The sequence below is a fragment of the Podarcis liolepis genome, assembly GCF_965112155.1.
Source record: "Podarcis liolepis genome assembly, chromosome: 7".
NCBI classification, from domain to species: domain Eukaryota; kingdom Metazoa; phylum Chordata; class Lepidosauria; order Squamata; family Lacertidae; genus Podarcis; species Podarcis liolepis.
In genome coordinates this window covers 62,487,527-62,506,554 of record NC_139561.1, presented here as the reverse complement: position 1 = coordinate 62,506,554, position 19,028 = coordinate 62,487,527, and the positions used below count along the sequence as shown (strand labels likewise).

At 43.3% G+C, this 19,028-nt stretch overlaps 1 protein-coding gene across 4 annotated transcripts in view; it reads left to right on the top strand.

Annotated features, from left to right (window-relative positions):
* Positions 1-19,028, top strand: part of CSMD2 (CUB and Sushi multiple domains 2) — a 495,517-nt gene that overhangs the window by 98,304 nt on the left and 378,185 nt on the right. The window lies entirely within an intron of this gene.

The following is a 19,028-nucleotide window of genomic DNA, read 5'->3' as shown; positions in this document are numbered from 1 at the left end:
TTATGTGTATGTGTAAGAAAGAATCAAAATGTTGAGTAATTCCATGGAAATGTCAACCCATTTTTCATTTTCACCTATTCTTAATATGCTCTGTAACATTTTAAATACAATTGTCCAAAGTTTCATTATCTGGCAACAATTTTTCAAAATGGAATTTTACATGTGAGTAAAATAACTAGAAGCGTGACATCCAAAATGACAAGACAATGATTTTCTTCTAAACTTCAGTTAAAGATATCTCCAAGCAAATAGGCAATAGATTAATGATCCTTTATTATATTGATAGCGTTGTTTTTTATTTGGTAACAGAGAAGAAGTTTTATGTTAGTAATAAGATCAGAGAAACTTAGTGCAATCAAAAATAGGTTGGCTGAGTGTGCTATGTTGGTCACAAAAGCACATGGAGTGTGAGAGGTGTAGGGGTACCAAATTCTGGTGTTGAGGGAGCTGCTGAAATTTGAGACCCTAAGGTCCACCACTGTTAAATATGCCACTGAACAGGTTCATCCCACACGCAGGAGAGCCTACTTGCTTGCATAATCCCATCTCTTGAGATGTGAATCGTGCCCTGTGCCCACCCCACTCAAAAGAGAAGCCCAAGGGGCATGTCCAGTGTTGAGACAAAGTTTTCAGCTTGTACCTATCCATGTATCTTAGAGCTATGTTTAAACCATGCCCTAATTCATGGGTAGGCAAACTAAGGCTGTGGGCCGGATCTGGGAATTAGCGTGCTTTTACATGAGTAGAATGTGTCCTTTTATTGAAAATGCATCTCTGGGTTATTTGTGGGGCCTGCCTGGTGTTTTTACATAAGTAGAATGTGTGCTTTAATTTAAAATGCATCTCTGGGTTATTTGTGGGGCATGGGAATTTGTTCTTTTTCCCCTTCAAAATATAGTCCTCCCCTACAAGGTCTGAGGGACAGTGGACCAGCCCCCTGCTGAAAAAGTTTGCAGACCCCTGCACTTATGGAATAAAGTATTCGGGAATAATCGAGTTGAGAGTCAAAGTGCCATGAATAAGAGTGGGAGCTTGGGCAATATGCTCTAACTATATGCTCCCAGTGGTCAGGGATGATGGGAGCTGTAATCCCAAAACATCTGGAGGGCCGAGTTTGCCTATGCCTGATATAGAGAGACATGGATTGCATCTCTGTCTGTCTCTATATCTTTCTATCCATCACAGAGAGACTGATTTGGAGTTCAGACTGCCTGCCTTGGCTTGCAGACAAGCAAGTGCTCTTAGTACCCTTCCCTGAGGATTACGTATGCTAGCCATGTCGGTACGATGTGAAATTAATTACAATCACCTCTACAGCATACCTGATGAATATATGGTGAAGTGACATTTAAAATAAATTGAGGGAGTGTTTTGCAGTAAATGGGAAATCAGTATGAATTCCGCACCACATCCTGGTTAATACCAACAACAGTTCATCATAGCAGAGGACGAGGTTTTTTGTTTTTTAAAATAAGCACATTAATACCGTGTGCATGACAGAATTGCATTATAATTTATAAACCGCTGCCTCTTGGCTGTGCTGTTGTTTGCGTGGAGGGCATGAGTAACAAGTCAGGGAAAGCTAAATGCAGTGATGGGAAGGTTTGTTCTTTATCATAAGGCAAATAAAGAAGGAGCAGTTCTATAAAACAACAAGCTGGGCTTAATAAAGTTTCAGAGTTTTTTGTGCTGATTTCTGGTTCAATGTTTCAAAGCACTTAGCTGGGCATCATGCTGTCTACCATGGCTGCCTGGTGCTCTGATGGTTGATGGTGGTCTGTCCATTGGATAAAGAAAGTAGCAGCTATACTGTACCTTTGATGTCTTAATGAACCAATCCATCCCACTTACTGATAAACTAAGCATAATGGTGTGTTTTTTAAGGAAAAAAAAACACCAAGAAGAATTTGTGTTAGAATTCTCATTAGGACTAGGAACCAATTCATTTCAAACATCGTCAGATGTTGAAGGAGGTGTGAAGTGGAGTGGGTGACTTGAAAGATTTGGGAATCGATCCCACCTAGGCTTGGACCTTTCTGTGGTCTCTTAATGCTTTTTCAGGCATCCCCTTTGCACCAGGATGAAAATCATATGTAAAATGATGATGACCTTGAGATCTCTTTGGAGTTCCCAGCATCTTAGGGACAATCCAAATTGCAGTTTCAGTTTTAAAACTCACATTTGCGCAGCAGTTGTATCTGCTTTTTCTTCTTGTGCGTTCACTGTAAAAGAGAGACACATACTTACTCCTCGTACCAATACTGGCTCAGTTGTCTCTTGCACATTATCCCTACATCATTCTGACAGGCTGTCCACCTTTTTTAATGTCAACCTTTTTAAAAAACAAATGCATGCTGTATTCAGTTTGATGCTCGTTTAGCAGGCTGTGTCTGGGGGGGGGGGAGTTAGAGTGTTTAATTGGTTAATCCATGAGTAGGATACCTTTGGCCCTCCAGATGTTGTTGGATCTCAGGCCCAGTCAGCATGGCCAATGCTCAGGGGTAGTGAAAGCTGGAGTCCAACAACATCTGGAGGCAGTAAGAGGCCTACTATGAGCTTTATGGAGCCACTTGACTCAGGTGGCAGACAGGAAAGGGTATGCTCCCCATCCAACGCTCACTGGTGGAAGCATGAGATACAACTGAGTTGACTCCTTCTCATCCATGGTTGCTTCAGTCCCACCAGTCCCTCATAGCCCACTCACTGAGTACATACCCTCCAACATCTTGAAGGTCCCAGGCCACAGAGAGGTTAGGCTGGCCTCAACTAGAGCCAGGGCTTTTCGGTTGCGGCTCCAACCTGGTGGAACGCTCTGTTACAAAAGACAAGGGCCCTGCAGGACTTGACATCTTTCCACAGGGCCTGCAAGACAGAGCTGTTCCACCAGGCCTTTGGTCAGGGCGCAGCCTGACTCCCTCCTTTGGCAATCTTTACAGAACTTTAGTTTATGGTTGCCATCAATTTTGATTTTAATTAATTTTTATAATGTTTTTAGAATGTTGCACTACTTTAGTGTTGTTAGCCGCCCTGAGCCCGGCTTCGGCTGGGGAGGGCGGGATATAAATAAAATTTATTATTATTATTATTATTATTATTATTATTATTATTATTATTAACATTCCTCAGATGAAAATAGGGACATTAATCACTCCTCCCCCAACTGACCCTCCTCGACACCCTATTTTTTTTGTTCCCTGCCCCACAGAGCATTTCCTATCAGAAGAAGGGCAAGTGCCTGTCAGGAGCTTGTCCTACACTCGAGTAGGACCCTGGTAGAAACACATGCCCGACTGCCATGTTCTCTCCCTCCTGGTCATTCATTCGGGAGCTTCAAAAGCTTTCTTCTACCCAAACATCACAGCGACCAATGCCAACAGACATCGGCACAAAGGGATCTGCAGAGTGTTCGCAGTTTGTGTGACAGACCTCAGCAACTCAGCATTTTGGCTAATCTACTCTTTTTACATATAAACACACACGGAGCACTGCAACATGGCTCCCTCTCTCTCTAGCATCAGACAGCAAAGAGAAAAAGAGCAAAGGACAATAGTCCCACTTCACGGAACACAGGAACACAAACACCCTGTCTCCTTCACTTCCCACTCGGTGGAGTCAAAACATATACCGTCATGTGATAGACAAAAATCCCATGACTGCAATCATGGAGCAGGAATTCTATCAGTGCCACCACCACTACACCAATGGGAACAGCAGACATGTCCTCCACCATCTTGAGAAAACCCCTTAACCCTGATTTTATTTTTTCTTTGGTAGATTTACAAAAAGAAAACACACACCAATGAATGAATTTTAGAAAGGGCAAGATTAGACAGGGACACACAAAGCAGTCCCCCACCCCAATCAAGACACGTTGTGCTCTGCTCTGCTCTGCTCTGCTCCCCCTTTCTTCCAACCAAGGACAGCTCTGCCCTCTGCCTGCCCCCTCAGAGCAGGTGTGTCATGTGGGCCTTGGCCTTGGTGACGACAGTCTTTCCTCCTCCTTGCCCACTCTTCAGCAGCAGCTGCTATGAGTTTCCAAGGGAGGAGGCCAGCTGCTGTGGCCATGGAGAGACAACAGGGTGTTCCTTCTTAGCCTTGGCCATTATCATCATTCGGGACAAGCACTGGCTCATCTTCCTCCCCCAGCTTGGCAGTGGTGCTGCTGTGGGGGAAAAGGGACATTCTGGGATCAAGTCAAACGGTTTTCACAATTCTGGGACTGTCCCTGGAAAATCAGGTGTGTGTGTGAATATGTGAGTATCTCCAGCGCCTTCTGCTAGCACACCCATTGCTGACAAAACAGAAGTGACACTGATCCTCCATGACTCAGTATGAGTCCTTTGTGGATGCACTTGTCCAAAAAGCATCTGCGCTACTGAAGGTCTGCCACAATGGCTGCAAAGTACTATTTAAAGATAACTAGCTTTCTAAAAAGGATGCGGGTGGCGCTGTGGTCTAAACCACAGAGGCTAGGGCTTGCCAATCAGAAGGTCGGCTGTTCGAATCCCCATGACGGGGTGAGCTCCCATTGTTCGGTCCCTGCTCCTGCCAACCTAGCAGTTAGAAAGCATGTCAAAGTGCAAGTAGATAAATAGGTACCGCTCCAGTGGAAAGGTAAACGGTGTTTCCATGCACTGCTCTGGTTTTACCAGAAGCAGCTTAGTCATGCTGGCCACATGACCCGGAAACTGTACGCCAGCTCCCTTGGCCAGTAAAGCGAGATGAGCGCCGCAAACCCAGAGTCGTCCGCGACTGAACCTAATTGTCAGGGTCCCTTTACCTTTACCTAGCCTTCTAAAAGAATGCCTGCCGTGGCACAAAGATTTACATTTAAAAAGTGTGCTTCTTGATTCAGAAATATTGTTTCAATCCATATGCTAATCTAACTGATATATCAATCAGCTACACAACCAAATGCATATGATTAATCAATTTCACATTTCTTTATTCAGGTTGCAGCCACAACATTCATACTGAAGGGAAATCAAGGAATGAAACAACTAAAACATGACCAATTTAATTTTAAGAGGTTGAAAAACTGGTGGGAGGACAAGGATAAGAAGGTGGTATTCTGTTGTCAAAGCTGCCAGTCAGTCAAAGCAACATGCAGCTGAGTCATGCTACAAACGAGCAAAACTTGCATTTCTTCAGTTTAACCCCAGAGATTGTCAGAAAGCAATGTGTGACCTTCCAAAGTGCAGCAACTGCTGTTTTGATGTAAAAACAGCCTGCCTCTTCAGCAGTCCAGGAGGCAGCAGTGGATTGCTCAAGGAAAGTAGAAGGGTTCAGATGAAACTCCCTTCAGTGTCATAGTGTGGTCATGTGGAATGTATGGGGTGATGGGGAACAGTAGTATTATTATCATGCTCCTTCTGGGGTAGTTTGTTCACCTTTGGTCCCCACCCTGCATCCAGCTCTCATGTGTGGCTCCTAGATGCTGTCATCATATGACAGCAGCCACACCTTAGGAAACAGCTTCCACTGGCCGGCTAAACTATGTGGAGGTAGTCAATGGGTCTCAAACCCTTGGTGGGTTAGGGACTTGCCTTGTCTTTTGAAGACAGGCTCCAGCAGTTTGAACGGATGAGACCAATAGTGGGTCCAATGGTCAAGAAGGTGGTTTCTGCCAAACATGCCAAATGTATTGCTCTGTTTTCCTTTAGACCACATCAGTGCAGCTGGGGGCGGGGGCGGGTCTTGTTGCCTGGGCAGCTCAGGACTTCCATATACATTGCCCAGGCTTGTGCCCCACTTTGGTGCTGCTAATGCATCAAAAACCATGCAGGAGGCAGCAGTTATGAGTTACCACTCTCCGCAGCCACAGTGATTCTTCACTGGTTTGACTTCACCCGGAGGGACAATCCATTGTCTCTCAAGGCAGATGAATGCCAGCAACAATGTGGGGAGGGGATTCCTAGCAGAGCTGTGTGGCTACCAGGTGTGGCAGAAGTGGTAAGCATGGCTAGCTCACATGGCCACATGAGCCTCCTGCCCCCGCCCCCCAAATGAGTGGGGGATTATCTGAACCTCCCTACTCTCAGCTGCATATGTAGTACTTTGACATGCAAACAGCTAGCTTTATTAGAATGTGGCTGTGGGTTATTTTCCCAAGGACTGATCAGATTTGACATTTATTTGCTTCCATTTTTGAAAAGTCCAAACTGCATTTTAAGATTTTCTAAGGCCAGTCCTAAAGGGCATCTGGATGAAATTTACATTTCCTTTGTTTAAGCCTCTCTAATCTACACATGGAGTAGGTTTGGACCTTCCAAAGACTCTTATTTTAAATGTTAATAACTCTGTTAGTAGGCATAGGTCGAGATGAGGTGACAAAGCTCTGGTGCAGGTCTGTATCCATGACTTCTCCCATTCTAATTGGTTCAGGGACCCAGAGGCATGGAGATCTGGTCTCCTTATGTGGAACTTTGTTAGTTTAAAAATATGGTGGGACTAGTTCTCTTTGGCTTCCTTCCTCTTGCTACTTTCTGCCTGCATATGTTAGAGTCAAGCAATTAGTCTATAAGAAGCAGTTCTCAGGCAGAGCTATTCCACTAGGGGATGGCGTAGTCATGATATGGCCACAGATACGGACCTTATTAAGTGTTCTGAACAAAATTAAACTGCTACAAGCCGAATAACTAAAGCATGTATCTAAGGAAGGCGGCCCAACTTTTCGTACCAAGTGGACTGCAAGAGTATTTCAACACAGAACTCACAGGCCACACACTGTCTTGGCAGGGAGCGGGGGGGGGGGGCGGGAAGGAGTGAGGCCAGCCTTCTCTTAAAGCCATCCAAGTAGGTGGCCATCACTGCCTCCTGGGAGAGTGTGTTTCAAAGTTTAACAATGCACTCTACTTCCTTTTATCTGTCCTGAATCTTCCAACATTTAGCTGCATTTGATATTCATGAGTTCTGGTGTGTGTGTGTGTGTGTGTGTGTGTGAGAGAGAGAGAGAGAGAGAGAGAGAGAGAGAGAGAGAGAGAACATTCTTTTGCATTGTTCTTATCAGGGAAATCATAGCATTGAAAGGGACCTTGGTGGTCTCTTTGTCGAACTTCCTGTTCAATGCTGGACTTGAAATCTGTCATGCCATGGTTCAAGCTCATTTCCTTAGGTGGTTTGTGAAGGTTGTGTACTATAGCATCCAATCGAGAAAAGTGTTGTGCTTTGTTATCCTGCTCCATAGAGGCGCTCTGTTCTGAAAGTAGGTGAGGATTCATTTTCTTGTGTTGTGATTCCAGCTGTGACAAATTTGATGGCCACAAACATCAACATTGAAAAGCAGTAATTATGCATTGAAGCATACTGCTTATTTTTAGAAATTTGAAGCATTTACATACAGAGAGAAGCAGCCTTAAGTAAAGCAGCTCTCTCTCTCTCTCTCTCTCTCTCTCTCTCTCTCTCTCTCTCTGTGTGTGTGTGTGTGTGTGAGTCCCTCCCTCCATCTCTCTTTCTGTTCCCCTCCCCCAACGCTTTCCTTTCTTTTTTTTTGCACAAAATGTTTTATTTGTATTTTTAACAGGCTGGTTCTGTAGCACTATTCAAATTGTCTTCATCCCCCACAAGTGTTCCTGAAGCCACTCTGCTTTCCACTCTCTTGCGTGCCCATCAGTTTGATTTGCAAGCCTATCTGATTTTGCATGCCTTCTAAGACTGCATTATTTTAACTTTAGGAACACATGGTTCAGTTACTAGATCGCTTTACCATCTCTCACAATATTAGAACTCAGGGTCATCTGGTGAAGTCAATTACCAGTATGTGTGAGAGACAAACTGACATGACACAAAATTCACACATAGAATTTGCTACCATGAAATTGTGGTGGCAGCCTCTAGATTATATTGACTTTCCTTTTAAGGACCGGATATATTCATGGACCATAGGTGTATTGACAGTCAGTCATGATAGCTTGGTGGAACCTTTATGTTCAGAAGTGTTATATAAGCAATGTACCTTTATTAATTATTATTTATTACCTTTGAATTATAGATCCTGGGGGAAGATCCCAGGGACAGATCATCACTTGCATACTTTGTTTCCAAGTGTCCTCAGAGCACATGATATTTCATAATTGGAAACAGAGTGTTGGGTGAAATGTTCTTAACCTTACCCACATGTGCCCACTCAAAAGCTTCAGCAGAATTGGCACTACTACAGATGCCACATAATACCCAAACTTGTAAGAACTCAGTTGTTTGGTGTGGCAGCATCTGCACTTTGGAACTTCCTGCCTATTGAGATCACTCTTTTCTGTGCCTGCTAAAAACATTCTTGTTTAGACAAAGTCTAAAAGGAAATTTTAATCTGTTTTAGTATTTTAACTTTTGTATGTTTTAAAGTACGTTTGCGATTTTTTTCTTGATTTTCTTGTTTTGTCTTTTTTGTGTGTAAACCACTTTGAAGTTTTTTAACAATCAAGCAGTATGTGTGTGTGTGTGTAGAATTTTTATGAAATAAATAACCTGGCTGTATTACTCCTACACACGTGCGATCTGCTGGATGATCTTTGAAGTCTTTTCCATTATAGTTATCTTCTAAGAACATCTGCATCTTTCACAAATTTAATGCATTCAAATGCAGGCAGATTTAACACCAGACATTGCTGGTTTTATAGTTTCTACTTGGTGGAGAGGAGAATAAATTATGAGGCTGGTTAAAAAATAACAATATGCAATCCAAACAGCTATCTTGATATATGACAATAGAGATAGCACAACGTGAGTGTGGATCTGTCACGAGGTTCAGATTGGGAGTCTTGTGGGCAAGGCACCAGTTCTTGCACTGTTAGGGTTTCTGCTTGAAGTAGAAAACTATAATACTATAGAGTAGAGTTGGAAGCTCTAGGAGAGCAAGTCCCTTGCCACTACCAGCTATATAAATCTTTGTGTCAAAATCCTTCCTTCAGTAGTATTTACTGCCGTGAGTTTAGGTACACTTTGGCTTCCAGGTGTTCCACCTGCTGCCTACTCAGTGGCAGACCTACATTTTGGGAGCCCTGAAGCTTGAACTGTTATGGGGGGCCCTTTGCAACCAGCAGCAAGGCCTGGGTAACCACTGTCATCTTCTACAATGGGAATAGACCAAAGTCGGTTTTGGACTCTCTCCAGGATTATTAGGGGTCCTGAAGTTTAAGCTTCATTAGTTTCACAGTAGATCCGCCCCTGTGCCTCCAAGTTGTTGCTGTCTGCAGTTTCCCCCTAGTCAATTCCTTTGCCTATGCAACCCTGTCATCTGTGTCTGGTCCTGAGAACCTTAGGAACTGCTGTCTGGGCACAGCCCAGTCTCCTCTGTAGCCTAATCAGTCCCTTGAACTAATTTTCCCAGCACTCTGTACTTGGCATCTAAAAATGTAGACCCTTCCATGTCTTATAAACCATAAGGTAGATCAGAATCTACAGGTAGATCTCATGGCTCCCTGCAGAAGACCAGCAAATGTTTCTGATTTCCAATGATCTAGTCATAGAAAGTAATGTTACAAATTATTATTATTTTTAATTAAAAAATAACCACACCCATTATCTGCCACAGAATTATTATCCCACACTTTCCAGTGAATATTTTTTGTAAATTTTCTTATTGGAAAAAAATATGATTTGGGGAGGACAGAGTGGGTTTGCTGCACAAGAGTGCCAAATAACTGTTCTGTGTGCAACATCAATTTGCCAGATTGTTGGAAATAGTAATAATCTGGAAGCCCCTTTAATCTCACCAAGCTGTAAAATGAGGGTATTGATTGGTGCCTCTGGCCAAGTTTTTTATGCAGTTGTCCTGGTCAAATTTTGGTGTATTTTTCCTCAGTTCTCTGACCAGTAGCAACTTATGATGGGGGTGAGGAGGTAAAATAAAAGGTTGGGTTTCTAATAAGAGATTTGTATTTGTATATGCAGGTTACCCTACCATAAGACTTGTTGGATGCCATATGCAATTGGTTCTGCATGTGGAGCTACCATTTTACATTTAGCTACAGGAGGTGGTGCTGTAGCAAAAGAAAAAGAAAGAAAGAAGGAAGGAAGGAAAGTGTATCCTATTAGCATCTGCCACCCCTTGGTTTGAAATCCACCCTCCACCTGACAGTGCCAAACATCCAAGACCTCTAGGCAACCAGCACTGACCATCCCTATTATAAAGCTCCTCTTGCTGCTGCTGTGTTAGGTTAGGAGAGGAAAAACCCCTCTCTCTCCTTATCAGTGCCCCAAGACCATTTCATTTGCCTGATCGGCTGCAGCCTGTTAGGGAGCAGCTTAATGTGCTTAAAATAACAAATGACCTGCACTCAGCCGCATCCCTCTTAATGCCTTAAATTATTGATCAGCCTCTAAAGAGCGCCTCTTTCTTTTCAACTTACCTTCCAGATGGCTTGAGCCTTTTAGGACCTAGAATATGTCGGTGATTTTCATACGACTATACGAAGAGCCCAGCTGCTGGATCAGACCAAAAGTCCTTCTTCCCCAGAATCCTGTTCTCACACTGGCCAACCAGATGCCTCTTGGGAATTCCATAAACAGGACCCCACCCTCCATTTACTAGAGCATGAAATGTTCAGTCCCTAAGAATTTGAGTACATGTCTCAAGTTTTTGAACTTTTCCACCCTATGTACAGACAGATAAATTGCAGGGACCATTTCTCTGAATTTCTCCATGGGGAGGTCAGGTTATCCAACAGTTTCTCTGTAGTAGGGCTCAACATTGGCAGGAGCACAGCTCCTTAATTTTTTTCCTAATGCCCCCACAACCACACACACACAGAGCAAGTAGTAGTGGTAGTAGAAGAAGCTTGTCCATCATTTTGCATCCTCCACAATACCCTGGAGCTAGTAATGTTCTGGACTTTGCAGCTGAGTCGGTAGGGGGGTTGTGGAGGGCAATAAAAAGAAAAATCTTAGATTTGTTTTATGCCAGTTAGCCCTCTGAGAGTTTCTCCACTTCTGAAGCCATTGCCGGTGATTAAATACATCAGCATAGGTGGGGCCTGTTCAGGCAATTCCTGGGTCTCCTTGTCTCCTGTATACATAAGAAATACAAATGGGCCTGTAGCTTTTTTTGTTTAAGCAATGACCATTCTCAGCCTTCAATACTTAGAAATTCCCTAGCTGATGAGCAATTTCAGTTTGCATCTATGCCTGAGGTAATTTAAATCCGCATAAACAGCATTCAGATCCTCAGGGATGTTTTAATCTCTCTTTCTGAATTTTCATATTCTAGATTTTTAAAAAACCCATCACACACCGTACAACCAGCCCTCACCTAGTCTTGCTTTGTTTGTTTTATCCTGTCTACAGATAAATCTTGTGCAGGTTGATTGCATTTCCCCCACTGATGTGCTGAAATATTTATATTTAAAAGGTGTTCTTCGGTTCTTTAATGCAGCACGAATTTTCATATCTTGGTGCCCAGCTTCTTCTATGTGTCATAGTGCAATCCCTCACATCACCAGAGAGTACTACTTTAATAATACCATATGTGTGTTTTTTGAAAGTCAAGGGCAGAGAGAGAGAGAATGGTACTCTGAGCTAGGAAAGAGGCAGACATTTTATTTGGATCACATTAAAACACTCATAGGTTTCATTTCTTATCAAGATTCTGGCAAATAAATAATAAATACATTTAAAGGCACACCAAAACAATACAGAACCAAACAGAACATTTTTTAAAAAAAAGTTTGCACTTCTCTGAATTTTGCAATGCAGTTCTCTAGCCAAGTAATGTGTACACAAATATATACCCATCTACTATCTGTTAGGCAGTCGTTGCCAACCTTTTATTGGTCCACAGACAAATATGGAATTTGGAATAGGTGCCAATGGCACAAGTCACAAAATGGCTGCTGCCAGGGGTGTGGTCTGACACAAAATGGCTGCTACCTCCAAAAGAAAACAGAAAGAAAAAAGTTGTTCTTGCTGACAACTAATGAATGAAAAACTTTGTTCTTTTCCAGACAGTGTTAAGCTTTGGTTGTTATGTTGTCTGTTGCTAGTGTGCTGCTGTAGATTGGAGCTGGGAAATAAAAGATACTTGAAACTAGAGATAATTTTCAGTTACTGCAACCAGCCATACACATCCATAGTCACAAGTAAAAGTAAATATATTAAGGAATAGAAAAGGATAGAAATACAAAGAAAATAAGCAGAAAATACATCATCATCATCAATTTCTTGTTGCAGATTTACTGTACAGTTGTCCTGAAACTTACAAGCAGTTTATTCATGTAATCACAGGTTTTCAGGTGTTGCTGAAAGATAGATAGATAGATAGATAGATAGATAGATAGATAGATAGATAGATAAGGGGCAGGAGACAGGGGGGAAATGTCAAAACGGGTTGTGAGAGATCTTACAAGAGCCTTCAAAGCCTGGAAAGAAAGGTGGAAGGCTTCAAAAGCTCCTTCCACTGCAGGAAAACCCATCATGGAAATAAATTTGTAAGCCTTCCACCTTGCTTACTGGCCTCTAGGAAGGTCCTATGGTACTCCCAAGATCTCACCCACTCAACGCTTTAGCTTTGGACAGATAGATATGGTCATGGAGGAAGGAGTGGCAGTTCCAGGGGTCTTCCCAATTTTATGTGATCTTGCTTTTGTGCACTAACCCCACCCCACCCCAGAATGTAACCCTCTCATAAGTTTCAGGCCTACTGCAGAGACAACAGAAACAATGAGTCTTTGTCTCCAACTGCTTCCTTATTTTTTCCTGCCCATTAGCAGGTTCCTGTACCCCCCCCCCATCCCACCCCTAGTGAACCCTATTACACCTTTGGGGCCTGTATGCTTACTGCTGTGTTTCTTTGATCCCTCTCTGCTATCTTCCTTCACCTTCAATAAGTTGCACAGAGGCTAGATAGGTGCTAGCTGCAGACCTTCACAGAACCCCATGATTAGGACTAAGGCTGACAGGGATCGGGATCCAGTTTGGATCAGCCTGGACTATGGATGGGTGAGATCCAAAATGTACCCTGGCTGGAAACCGTTCCTGCAGTTAGGCATTTGCTAAAACATCTTGAGATGTAGGTTGCTGCATTTCCAGATTTTGATCCTGGCTGATGTGTGACTCAGCCTAATGGGTAGCAGGCAAGGGGCAGCTGGATGGGCAAGGAAGAGGTAGAAACAGGCTCCTGCTCTTCTGTTTCCGGTCACTTGGTCAACTGGACAACTTCAGTTGCTGATCACCAATCATTTTGTTAATTTAAAAAAATAAACAAATACAAAATTATTTTTCACTCTGATGAGTGGACCTTCTCTCTCTCTCTCTCTCTCACACACACCTGTCTCTCTGCATCTCCTAAGAGGGTCAACGTATCTTCTAAAGTCTTTACGGGTAAACAGGCGTGTTGTATTTTGTTCCAAGAGACAAAGATCTGTTTGCCAGAAGAGTGGGCATTTTCCGCTTATCTCTGCCATTATGTCCTGTGTGCTGGGTAATACTGTTAGTGTTAGCATCCCATTTCAATAAGCAATTCAAGCAGATGCCCCGATTTCCCCCTTCCTTTTCCTTTTCCATTACAACTTCAGATTAAAACAACTCCCGGGGGGCACTTGGAACCCAGCCTCATCCACGTGCATTTTCTTCTCCTCCTCCTTCCACTTTGTTAAGCTACACAAAAACGATTTTTATTACTTAAATGAGCTCCCAGCCAGTGTGGCTTAATATACTAACTAATTGATTTTTAAGGCTGGGAAAGCAGTGAAGTTTAATGGCATTTGCCGAGTCAGCTAGAAAATAGAGAGAGAGAGACTTTGCTTGCAGACATGAGTGAGAGAAACCCATTTGCAGCAAATGCAGCACATGGCCTCCAAGCACTGGGCCAGCTTTCCTTACTGACTTCTCCAGAAAAAAAAATCTATCCCTTTCCCCAGTAAGCTATCTTGCAACAGTTAAGCCAGCTAATTGAAGTGTATTGGTAGCAGATTGCACCTGCAGCCTCACCATGGTTTTTGTTCAGGGATGTGGGGAACCTGTGGCTGTCTAGATGTTGATGCTCTTCAACTCCCATTCTCCCTAATTAGCATTCCCACCATATTTATATCCCACCGTGTTAATTCCCACAATGATTATATCACCATCTCAAGTCCAAAGACAGGAAACACAACCAAGCCTTTGTCTGTTGGTCACGTCCCCTGCTCCTCAGTCTGTTCCATAGAAGGCATTGGAAACAGATTCTGACACAGGAAAGAAACATCTAAACAACATGATGAGCCCTACATACTAACTAATCAGCAGCTTAAACCCAGAGTTGCCTCCTAAAGAACCACCTGGAGAATCTGCCGGTCAAAAGCCACCTCTACAGATACATACTTACCTATCCTATGTTGTTTTATGGATATTGCTGGATTCACCCAAGTCGCTGCTCTGCCCACCTCATAGCACATTGGCTGAAAAAGCTGTTGTGGTTGCGGATCAGGGGTGTTGGAAGTTGTAGTCCATCAAAATCTAGTAGGACACAGTTTCCATGTCCTTATTTAGACAATCAGGAGTCAAAGCGGAAAAAGATGGTATCTTTCTCACTCTGTGGCTCTGAAGTGCTTTTACAATTGAGGACTGATCTTCTAATTTGTCTGCACTATCAGATACCCATTTTGCAGCTACTCTCATGGAGCATATTTGAGTGGGAGATCGAAATAATTCCATTTCTCCTCTGTGGTCTTGCTTTTGTGGAACTATATTTATGCACAGGTGAGATCTCCCCCTGCCTGGAATGAACAAACTATCCTTTGCTCTTTTTGGACTGAACTGAAAATGGACCCAAACAATCAGAATTTTTTTTTTTGGGGGGGGGACATGTAGTGCATAATTAAACAATAAAACAATGGCACTCACTCCCACAGGAGCCAGTGATGACATCCAAGTTAGATGGCTTTAAAAGAGGATTAGACAAATCAATGGATACATTCTACCTACACTGTCAGATACATCATGCTGGGGATCACAGGTGGGGAATGCTGTTATGCTGATGTCCAGCTAGCATACTTCTCATGGGCATCTGGTTGGTCGCCATAAAAACAGAATGCTGTCATATCATGTCATATTCTAGAGATCATTTCCTGAGCCAGTTGGGGGTGGGGTTCAGGAGATGTCCACCAATCTGCAAACTTAACTACAAGGAGGGAGTGGAGACTTTGGTGGTAGCAGCAGCACGGAGAAGGCTAGTTTTCCTCTGTAACAAACTGGGCAGCACATCTGGACCAAATGAGCAGCACTTGATCAAAGTCATTGCAAAAGCTATGACAGGTAGATCTTGAGAGGTCTCCAGTTTACAAGCGCAACTGCTCTTCCATTCCTGATGCACAGTGGAGCATTTTAGGATGGCTGGGAGGGAGTAGGTGCAAGGATAAAGATGCGGGGAGGACTGCTGTGAATCCTTTTCTGGCTTGGGTATTGATTCAAGCCAAAAAGCTTTGGGGTGGGTGGGTGGGTTGTTCTTCTTTTTTAAAAATGCAAACGTTACAGAAAGAAAAAGATAGAAACATTGTCAGTTGACATGGACAATAAATATATGCTATTGATTCTGACTTAAGCATCTAAAATAAGAAGAACCTTCCAGATTAGGCCAATGGCTTATCTAGTTCAGCATCCTGTTCTCACAAGAGCACTCTTTCCTTTTGTGGCTTCCATTAACTGACATTCAGAACTTCACTGTGCTCTAAGGTGGCAAGGTGCACACTCCCTAGGTCTCTGCAACCCTAAGGGCTTTCAGAGTCCACTTTTGTGATGCCATCTGCGTCTTTGCAGGTACTTAGAAGCACACTTTTCTTTCAAGGAGCCCTTTTAAGAACAATCACTCAGGTGAACTTCTGCAACATCTCTGGTACCCACAACATGGGTCGTTCTTTGTGTGTTTGCCGCAAGCTGGGATTTTTTTTTTAAAAAATGAAAATGTAAATGGGCTGATTCTTCAGCAAGTTGTGAAATCTTCTAAAAAAAAAAACCTCTCTGTCTTCAGTATTTCTATCATGATTTCAAGAGCCAGGGGCAATAGATTACAATCCCCAGATTGCAGTTTAAGAACAAGAGGTGACAATTAGTATGAACTAGTCCAAAGCAAGGGATATATGAACAGTAATAAACTGTTGCGAACCAGAGATGGAAATGTTGGGTCTTAGTTAATTATGCCCCTAAGTATTTCCCTCCCCCTTTGTCTGTTCAGTCTTGAGTTTATTTTTTCAGATCATACAATCATTAAATGTGTTTGAATCTGGTAGAAAAGGCAAACTCTCCAATATTGGCTACCAATTAACTGTGATAAAACATCAGATTCTCTGCCAAGACAATTTGTTTATAAGGCTCCTCCCTCCTTCAGTACCAACTGGCTTGTGCAATGAGGAAACAGGTGTAAATCACAGAGACTGGAGAAAAGTAAAGGATGACATCCCATGATATCAAAGCTTTGGAAGAATGTGCCCCCTCCCTGGTGGATGCTGTACAGCTGCTCCCCTCCTTTTAATTTTTACTTCATTTTTGAGTTTTATTTTTATCCTCCATATGTTGGGTTCCCGGCTATATTTCATCAATGGAACTGAGCCATCAAAATTAGGAACGGAGCTGCTGGTGTTTCCATCCACATGGCGAGTTGGCTGAAGCTCTCCCCTTCCTCCTTGCTTCTAATTTTGTCCAATCTTATGTTGTGTGTGTGTGTGTGTGTGTGTATAAGTATAAAACATGGTAATGTCTTTTGCAGAAGAACCACTTGCCCACTAAGCTCTGGCAAGTATCAATTGTCTCCAGCTAGAAGCGAGTTGGCTTGTGTGTAGCCTTTCAGGCTGTTGATCTATTGTCAATGACTTGCACTGCTTTGCATGAGCAGATGGGCTAATAACTGTGGTGGATTTATCTGGTCTTTTTATTTCACCTCCCTCCCGACTTTATATCCATTGACATAGCATTTTCTTTTTATATGCAAGCACTCCTGACCACCCTTGAATGTGTCTCTGTACAGGGAATGTAATATATGACCTGGATATACCTCAGCTATAGCACTTCCTGGGATCATGAGGGTTGTCCGATTAGAGCTGAGGCAAAAGAGCTCTCTGAAGACCTGTTGCCTTGAAAGTGTGTGTGTGTGTGTGTGTGAGAGAGAGAGAGAGAGAGAGAGAGAGAGAGGCGGGGATGGGGAAGAAGGAAGGAAAGGGGCAGCCTCCATCAAATTGTGTGGGTCAGATCTGAGATGGGTGGGGGAAACTCACCAGGCAGAACACTTCCTCTGGGGGTTGCTAAGTTTAACACCAAAGTTCCCATAAAGGAAATTTGAGACTCATATCTTGATCTCTCCCCATCTTGGTTACTGAAAGCCGTCAGAGTGAGGGGCTTTGACTTCTGTGCTTGTGAATGCCTTCATGGTTGGGGTGGGGTAGGGGGCAAGTTTTTTTTTTTAAATGAAGCAGTATTGTGTGACCTTTGCTTAAATAAATTATAAAAATCTACACAAGCATAGGTCCTATGAACTTGGACAACTACCATCATACAAAGTCTAATATTAACTTTTGGGTGTTTGAGAGGGTGATGGCAAAGTATCATAAATCAACATGAGAACATTGCTACAATTTCAAGTAAGAGACCTTCCCAGATTACATACCTGCTCCTTCAAGGGGAGCTCAACCCCACCCAGAGCAGGCTGAACTGTCATTTCCTGCACCACAAGAACCAACCACCATCAGCGCTTCAGTCTTGATGGGATTCACCTTCAGAATCTTAATGTGATCATGAACAATCAGGTCTGGATTGGTAGTGTTTTATGCAAATGAAAGGAAGGAGCTGCGTTCTCCAGTTTTAGAAATTGTCCTATTTCATTCAAAATTCAGGAGGAGTAAAATGCAGGGTACAGTGAACTAGAGGAAAAGGGTGAGGGAAATTATTTTAACCCTACTCACAAACCACTCCCATTGTAGCCTGATTGTGCCCTTAATTCACTAGTTCTCCTTTTCCTAACTCTGTCCCCTGTCGTCATCAAGGAAGTCCACAATTATTTTTATTTCTTTAATTGAAAGTTGTCAAATCCAGCAAGAGCTGCTTGCACTGAGAGTGAAACAGCCCTGGAAAAGGTAGCCTTGGAAAGGCTCTCTAGGGGAAACCTAGAGGTTGGTCCAGACTAACCAGACTGCGATGTGAGGGTTGCAATCTCATAAGTGCTAGACATCTTTTAAAAAGTAATGCCTCTGTTGGATTCCGTGTTTATTACCTTGATCTCCTTGTGTTTTTACTCTTGTATCCTCTCCGGTACTTCACCATTATTTCTTTTGAAATGTCAAGTGGGTGTTTTCTATAACTATGTTTTAATTGGGTTCTTTTGTTCCTGTTTTTTACAATCTTGCTTTCATGGTGCTCCTCCCCGTCCTTAACCTACTCTCTTCACTTCAGTGTGTAAAGTCATTTTCTTTTTATAACATTGGCTATTATTGCTTTGGCCTTGTAAAGCGACCAAGGAGCCACAAAGTGCTTTGTGATGCTCATCCTTCATGCTATACATCACGGGTCAGTAAACATTTTCAGCAGGGGGCTGGTCCACTGTCCCTCAGACCTTGTGGGGGGTGCAGACTATATTGGGAGGGGCGGCGGAAATGATGCAAGACCAACATGAGCCCCAGTGGCTGCTTACCTGTGTCTTGCGAGCGGCAGAGACTGGCGGCAGTGGAGGGATGATGTGAAAGGGCTCCAGAGAGGGGCTGCTTAAAATGGCGGCAACTCAAGCACTGCTGCTGCTGGCACCAACAAAGCTCAGCCCCCTTCCTCCTCTAGGCAGGGCAGGGAGAAGCCAGGAGAAGGGAGGGTGGAGGTGGCGGTGGCTGCGTGTGAGGGAGAGAGAGGGAGAGGGAAAGAATTTGTGCACTGATCCATGCAGCAGTTCCCAGACTGTCTGTGGGCTGGATCCAGAAGGCTATTGGGCCTGATCTGGCCGTGGTCCTTAGTTTGCCTACCCATGCTGTACCTCCTGGGTTCCCACTTTCTTGGGGTGGTGTGCGGATTTGGTAAAGGAGAATAGAAGAAGCAAATATTGCTTGAAAGACATGCTCGAATCCTTCTGCTGGTACTTGTGGAGCAAG